Source organism: Dipodomys ordii, unplaced genomic scaffold, assembly GCF_000151885.1.
Source record: "Dipodomys ordii isolate 6190 unplaced genomic scaffold, Dord_2.0 Scaffold27, whole genome shotgun sequence".
Taxonomy (NCBI): domain Eukaryota; kingdom Metazoa; phylum Chordata; class Mammalia; order Rodentia; family Heteromyidae; genus Dipodomys; species Dipodomys ordii.
Window position 1 is genome coordinate 15,112,766 of NW_012267243.1, and position 8,372 is coordinate 15,121,137.

Genomic DNA, 8,372 nt, shown 5'->3' on the forward strand with positions numbered 1-8,372 from the left:
TCTTGGGAAGGAGAATTCAACTTCTTAACTGAAGACAGTAAGTTACAAGTTAAAAGGGCAATTGAACCTCAAAGAAAAGATGCACCTGGTCTAAGATTTTACGAGGCTCAAGGCCCAGGCTTTGCCATGAGCTGTAATGGGATTGGCATCGGCAAGAATGAAGCTAGGGGCTGGCGGGTGAGCCAGGCAGGCTCTGATGCGCGAGAGCAGAGCTCAGCGACCGGAAAACGGAAGCCAAGGCTGTCTGGTGAGTGGAAAGCACTGCACCTGAGTCAGCCGGGAACTAGAGGAAGCAGACGAGCAGAGCCGTTCACGGGGTGGTAGCCCGGATGAGCGAACCTGGTCTTCACCACCTTCCAGCCTTGTACGCACCCTGGTTACATCCCCTGGGCCCTGGATAATCAGGCTGCCCTGTCCAACACACCTGCTGCTTCCTGCCTCCCCTCTCCACGCTCCTCTTCCCACTGGTTGGCCAGGAAACATCGTTAGTTGTTGGCTCACAAGATACTATTTAGATGTCACACTGTTCTTATTCATAATACAGTGTCACTTCAACATGAGACTCAGAATACAATTTCTTTCTTTTTTTTGGGTGGGGGGTCCGGTCGTGGGGCCTGAACTCTGGGCCTGGGCGCTGTCCCTCAGCTCTTCACCTCAAGGCTAGCACTCTATCACTTGAGCCACAGCGCCACTTCTGGCTTTTTTCTTTTGCTTATGTGGTGCTGGGGAATCGAACCCAGGGCCTCATGCATGCAAGGCAAGCGCTCTACCACTGAGCCACCTTCCCAGCCCCTTCCTTCCTTTCTTTCTTTCTTTTTTTTTGTTGCTGGGACTGGGGTTTGAATTTAAGGTCTCATACATTCATTTGATTGGTTGTTATTGTTCTTGGCTGGTACTCTACCACTTAAGCCATACCTCTATTCTGACATTTGGCTGGTTAATTGGAGGTAGAGTTCTGTGCACTTTTCTTCAAACCTCTTCAGACCTCCAGGATTTACCTTCTGAGGAGCTAGGATTCCAAGCATGAGCCACCAGGGCCTGGCTAGAAATTATAATGCTGTCATTGTAGAGTTACTGCGTTAAGAAATAATCATTATTTTTCCTTCTCTTTCACCTTATTTATTTGTTTGTTGCCAGTACTGAGGTTTGAACTCGGGGCCTAGGTACTGTTCCTGAGCTTCTTTTGCTCTAGGGTAGCGCTCTACCACTTGAGCCACAGTGCCACTTCCAGCCTTTTCTGAATAGTTCATCGGAGATAAGAGTCTCATGGACTTTCCTGCCCGGGGTTGGCTTCCAACTGCAATCCTCAGCTCTCAGCCTCCTGAGTAGCTAGGATTACAGGCATGAGCACCACTTCGGGCTTTTTCTGTTGATGCAGTACTGAGGGATTAAGCCCAGGGTCTCATGCACGCTAGGCAAGCACCCTACCACTGAGCCACCTTCCCAGCCCTCACCTTATTTTCAAATACAGGAACTGAAGTCCGGAGGGAGGAAATTGTTTGTCCAGACCTAATAAAAATAGATTTTCCTCACTTTGTCCTTGATTATTATTTGTTTTCTTAAATTTTATCTATCCATCTATCTGTCTGTCTGTCTGTCTCTCCATCCATCATCCACATGTACTCTAAAAAAGAGAGAAAAAATAAAGCAATAAAAAGAGAAAAAATGCAAAAAGGAAAAATAAACCAGTAAAAAAATTTTTTTAAAAATCTCCTTTTTCACAATGACTCACTAGGTTCCCATTCTGGAAGTCTACCCATCAGTAACTTTTATAATCCATTTTTTGGTAATTCTTCCGGAAAATCTAAGCCTACCAACGTGCCATTCCCGCCTGCTGAGCTGAGGAGCCGGGCTCTTCCAGTCCATCTGTGGCCACGACAGCTTCTATTGCTCAGGACGAGACAGGACAAAACAGATGACACATTCGTGCTGAAGGAAACACAGTGACTCAGATAGACAAAATTGTTCCGTGCACCTTTGCTCCTCATTACCAGGTCCCCGAGCCAATGCCAAGCTGGACATGCTTATTGACCACTCGGCCGAGGGGACATCATTAGAATCCGAGAGACGAATACTACAAAAATAGATACTTAAGGTTTCTAGTTTCTTAATAAAATTTGCCTTTTCTGTTTTCTTGAGAATAGTGTCTTCCTTTTCGTTAACGAAAAGGAAGAAACACAACGAAGGAATTCTTTTAAGTCACCAGTTTATAAGCCAACCTTGGCATTTAGAATCACATTTCACCAAACGTCTGCTGTCTCCAGTGAGTGAGTGTGCAAGCGCAGAGGGCCCCCCTGCCTGGTTGGTGGGCTGGCTCCGTTAGACTGAGCCTAATCCAGGCTCCAGGTATGAAGTACAGATTTGGCGCGTTGTGGCTTTGCCGTTTGCAAGAACCAGTATTGGAATCAATCAGGGATACATTTCTCTTGGCTCTTATAGCACCCTTTAAATAGTGACTCCAGCCCTCCTAAGGTTTATGGCCAAGTTGCCTGAAAGTGGACAATTTTCACAGGTTTGCTTTGGCTCCCATGGGATGGAGCCTTATTGAAAGTCACAGTTGTTTTAGTGAGCTCGATAGTCTGCCAGAAGGTTTCTGAAGGGATTTCCAGCCAATTCCAAGAGAACTGTGTGCACCCAAAGCATGCCAAGCGCTGCAAGGAGTCCCCTGTCCCCGAGTTTCTGCTCTCCTGTATGTGTCATGAACATGATCTCCAGGGAGTGTTTCTCTGGCATTTCCGATGGCAAACAGCAATCTCTGTGCTTTCCCCTTGCCAATGTGTCGGTTTCTCTGAGTTACAATAGTTGTTATTACATCAGACTGGTAACAGTGAGATGGGTTTATTTGAAACAAAATAAGGATTTGGTTGGGGAAAGGTGAGATATAGTCTATTGTGGATTCTCGACATGCCCTTGGATAAGCAGTGGGACCAAACACTCATTAAGAGGCTTCAAAGTACACAGGTTTTATTTGCACATAACACTATAGATCATCATATAATCATGAGGAAGTCAAACTGACATTGGTTTAAATTGGGTTTCACAAGACCCTTGTCCCAAGATTTTCCCTTTATCCTATTGTACTGATGACATGTTATCATTGTGTTTTAGTTCTCTGTATGATTAGGAAGCTTGTCACATTTTATTTTATGAAATACTTACCAATTGTTTTTTTTTTGGTATGTCAGCCCTAGGGCTTTAGCTCAAGGCCTTAAGATCTCACTTGGGCTCTTTTTGCTCAAGGCTGGCACCCTACAATGTCAGCCAGATCTCTGAAAATTTTTTTCTGGTTAATTGGAGATGAGAGTCACACAGACTTTCCTGCTTGGTATTGCTTCAAACCTCAACACTCAGATCTCAGCCTCCTGAGTAACCAATATTACAGGAGTAAGCCACCAGTACCAAGCTAAGACTTAGTATTTAATGGCTCAATCTTTTCAACAGTACACTTGTCATTTTTAAACTCATCTAAAATCCTCTAAGCCAAGTCATTTTATCGTTTTGCACAACCTTCTTAGTAAATGTTTTCTGTAAAGCCAGAAAACTAACACATAGCCGCGGGGGAAAAAATGTACACGAGAGTAAATTTTATTAGCTGTGCTAGTGAATAAAAATACTTCATACTAACTAGACCTAAAAAGAGACCTGTTATTTTACAACTTTCACCTTCCCTTCAATTATGCTAGCTTTAAAGTTTTCCTTTTGAATTCCCCTGGGTCAGACAGTGCTCTTAACCTCAAGATTATAAAAACAAAAATCTTTTCCAAAATCACATGGGTAAAGTCGCAACCTGCTGTTAAAAATATTGCTCTTGAGGCCAGAGCTTCATTCTCTGGGCAGTGTTTATAGGCCACACAAACACAGCCACAATAAGCAACAGTGAGCGACAGGGAGAACTTCATTGGGTACCACTCTGTCACCAGAAAAATACCATGACTGCCTCAGGGAATTACCTACTTCACAGACTTTTTTTTTTTTTACATTAATTGCCCTATGCTATTTCTGGAGAAAAGATGAGAAAGAAAGATTACCTTCCCTGCATCCCGGCCACCATGTTCTGGCTTCTTAGGAAACCATCTATTAGAGCAGGGCTTTTCATACATCACCGTGGAATCACGTGTCTTGTTAAAATGCAGCATCTGAGTGAGTAATGTGGGCAGGGCCTGGGACCCTGCATTTTAATCAGTTTACTGGTGGGTGATTCTATGATCTACAGTCCATAATCTGAGTCGCAAAGTATTGCAAGACTTCTGGAAAGTGTCCTTTTCTTTGATTTGGACCAACAAGCAAAGAAAAGAAATGGGTGTTTCCTGTCCAGCTATCTAACTTCTTGCTTCCTGTCTAGCTATCTAACTTCCTGCTTCCAAATGGGAGGAATTCTTCACTCGAAATGTTTGGGTGACTAGTTGGAGATAAGAGTATCACAGCCTTTCCTGCCCAGGCTGGTTTCAAATAGTGATCCTCAGATTTCAGCCTCCTGAGTAGCTAGAATTACTACGCAGGAGTAGTAAAATAATTTGGTAGCCACCAGCTCCCAGCTTATAAGTGATTTTTTTTAAAGTATACATTGTCTTTTAGGAACAACTTATAGGTATTTAGTTTCTCTCTCCCCTTTCTAAGGAAGTCATTTTACACCCACAGAACATAGATTTGGGGGGGGGAATTCAATAGTGACCACATGATAAACATTTTTTTTTCCTGGTAGTTCAATTCTATTTCGTTTGATACTCTTCACTACACTCAAGAGTACTTCAGCATTTTTCCCAACTTATTTGTAGGAGGGTCCCCAGCTGGGCCTAACCAATGGTACCCTAAGATACTCAGAAATCTGGAGAAATGTTATTCTGAGTCCACTAAGTTTCTATGTGCAAAACAGCCTGAAGGGATATTTTAGCAGGAAGTAATTGCTGAGCAGAAGGAATCCTCTAGACGCAATGTTCTGTTTTGTTTTGTTTCTTTTTTAGGTATAATAATGGGGCTGGAACTCAGGGCCTTGCCCTCATACCTGAGTTTTTTTTTACTCAAGGCTGTCGTTCCTGAGGGACACTTCCACTTCCGGTTTTGTTTTGTTTTGTTTGCTGCATAATTACAGGTAAGAGTCCCATGAGTGTGTCTGCTCTGCCTGGCTTTGAACCTTGATGTTCAGATCTCAGCCTCCTGAGTAGCTAGAATGATCAGTGTGAGCCCCCTGTGCCCAAAACTCTGGATGCAATGTTGTATTTGAGTGCAGAGAAGCAAGTGGTAAACATGATTCTGATTATGGTCCCGTTTCTGTCGCCCTTTATTTTCGTCCCCATTACCTCACATTTAAGCTCAGAGACAAAAAGGAATCCATAATGAAAGGAAAAAGAATTAAAGCAAAAATAGATAACACTTTTAAGATCACAGAGCATTGTTATGTCAGTGCTCAACGCTTCCGTTTGTATTCATTGTGATAGCAGCAGAACTTTTGGTCTGGGTATCATTGCCTGAGCAAGCCTTTGCCATTTGGCTCAGCAATAGGAAGCAGAGCCGCGAGGGCACCTTAGGCTATATTTCTGCTTTGTTCATTATCCCTGCCACCGTAAGCAGCAATAAGATCACAGATGGCACAAAGATCTGGCTGTAAGCACAACGAGCATTTCCTGGGAACTTGCGGGACTACCTTAGAAGCCTTGAGTGGTTACTGGCTTTTATCAAAAGCACCAGAGCGTGGCTAGAGAAATATTTATTTGTAATTTTCCATTTTCCCTCTTGCTACGGTGAAGAGAATTTCTTCTTCTTCGTTGTCCTCGCCGCTCTACATTTTCCAAAGGCTTTTTAATGGCTGTGGCTCAAAGTAAGCCCGTGGGATTGCATCTCCCACTAGCTAGTGCTTCACACTTCTCTTCTCTCCTCATTGCTCAAGTACCGGGTTGAGCAATAGAACAGAGAAATAGAATGCTTGCAAAGACCCAGGTAACTGCACTTGTCAACTAGCAAACTGCAAATACCGTAAGACTGGAAATATTCATTGAGGTGATTCACACTATTCCACCTAATTTTGATGCAAACCACTGTGTTGGTCACTCATTCCCTTCTCTCTCAGTCCAGCTTTTCATGATTTCCTCCAATACAGGCTGTTCATCCCAATGCATGGCTTAAGAGCCAAGGAGAGGAAACCATGAATCTGTTGACCTAAATGATTCTGTTGACATCACATTGAGAAATTGGCCTTGCAACCCAAAAGGCATCACAGTAGATGTTTAAAAGAAGAGTGCTTCAAATATATTCTTTATATTCCTCTAGAGTGACTACTATGTCTGGGTCTCACAGGAAGAACCGATATTTGTGAATAAAACCTAATTGCCAATGGATGTTAAGTAAAATGCAAAAGATACCCTCAAATATTCATACATTCATTCTCCCAGGGCCCACTCCTTTAGTTCATTGCACACATAGCTGCTGCTAGCTTTGCTACTTGCTCATTCCTGAAGTGTACTCAACCTGTTTCCTATCAGTCCTATGGTTCTGCTGACTAGTTCCTCCTTTGTTGGGCTTTAATCAGATGTTACTTCCTCCAAGAACCCAGCCAAGGCTCCAAGCACAGGGCTCTTGTTCCTCGTTAGTGTTCCCACAAGACCTCTACCAGAGAATTACTCCGTCGATGGGTCTGCACCGCCGGTGAGAGGCAATGCCCACAAGGACAGGGACGGGGCCACTTTTGGGACACTGGTCTGGGTGCTGGGTCCTCTCTCAATAACTGTGGCCAATGAGTACAGCTTGTTGGTGGGGGAAGAATGACTGCCTTTCTGTTTTTCAAAGACCAATAACATTCACCATATTAAACAAGAATGTGGTGTTTATTTATGGATTTTTAAAGTCCTGAGGTCAGCCTTGCAAATAATGCAGACTTCCAAAAGTGAAGGAATTCCCGAAATAACTGTGGCATTTCCTCACTGGAGCACACTGGTGTCTTGAGAGCAGAGTCACTGCGGAAACACCCCACACTTTCTTTCCCTTCAGTCACACAGATGAACAAGTTTACCGTTTGGGAAAAGGAAAGGCTGAGGCGCTCCAGTGGGCCCTGGGTGGTGCAGGTTGGTCCTTTCCGGTGCCTTTCCGGCACAGGCCTAGCAAGTGGGCGGTACTTCCTGTGGCCCCAGTGGTAAACCCTCCTGGTAAGGGGAAGGGGAATGTCATCATGAAGCTGCACATCAGACCCTCTTGTCCTTCCTGACTCCAGTTTCTTCAGAATGGCGATGCTGCTGCTTCTGGTCACACACAGTGTCTGGGTCTTCCGTGCCAGGTACCATCAGGTATTGACTCTGTGAACTCAATTGTGCCTACTATTCCGTAAGATAGTGGCAAATCTAGTCTTCCTCAAATGAAACTTAACTTGGAGAATCTAGAAGCTAGAAAACTAACATCATGGGCCTTGAACTCGGGGCACTGTCCCTGAGCTTTTTCATGCAAGGCTAGTGCTCCACCACTTTCAGCCACGGGGCATTTTTTGGTTTTCTGGTGGTTAACTGGAGATAAGAGTCTCACAGACTTTATTCATTTATTTATTTTTATTGTAAAGGTGATGTACAGAGGGGTCACAGTTACAGAAGACAGGGAATGAGTACATTTCTTTTTGGACAGTGTCACCTCTTCCCTCATTTTTTCTTTTCCCTTCCACACCCATCCCCTCAAAGTTGTATAGTTCATTTTCAACATAAGGTCCAGTGAGTATCACCGATGCATTTGTTCACCCTTTGTCCCACCATTTCTTCTCACAGACGTTTCCTGCCCAGGTTGGCTTTGACCAGTTATCTTCCAGATCTCAGCCTCCTGAGTAGCTAGATTACAGGTGTGAGCCATCAGCACCCAGCTGAATTAGCTGTTCTTAATGAAGAAGAAGTATACAAATACAATATCTTTAATACGTGAATAGCAAGAAGGGAAGTTTTCTTTCCCTTCATCCCTGGGGGTGGGCAGTATGGGTGTTTGAGCAAACCAGAGGCAAGAGGCAAGCTTTGTTTCAAATATGCATACACGCACGCGCGCACACACACACACACACACACACACACACACATGAAACCATTACCATAATCATCATAGTGAACACATCCCGCACCTCTAAAAATCCCCCTTACATCTTGGAATCTCTCCTTCCTGACCACTTCACCCAAACCTGACAACCTTTGTGAGTAACCACTAATAACCTCATGTAATGTAGATTTGTTTGCATTTTCTAGAATTGTGTATAATTGGAATCATATGAAAATTGGAAATAATCATATAAATGCGTTAGAAACAAATGCATGAAAGAAAAAAACATTTAAATACATATCTTAGGGTACATTTTCCTAACATCACCTTATCTGACCTTTTCTGCTTGACTCATACATATAGTAACTATTGCAAAT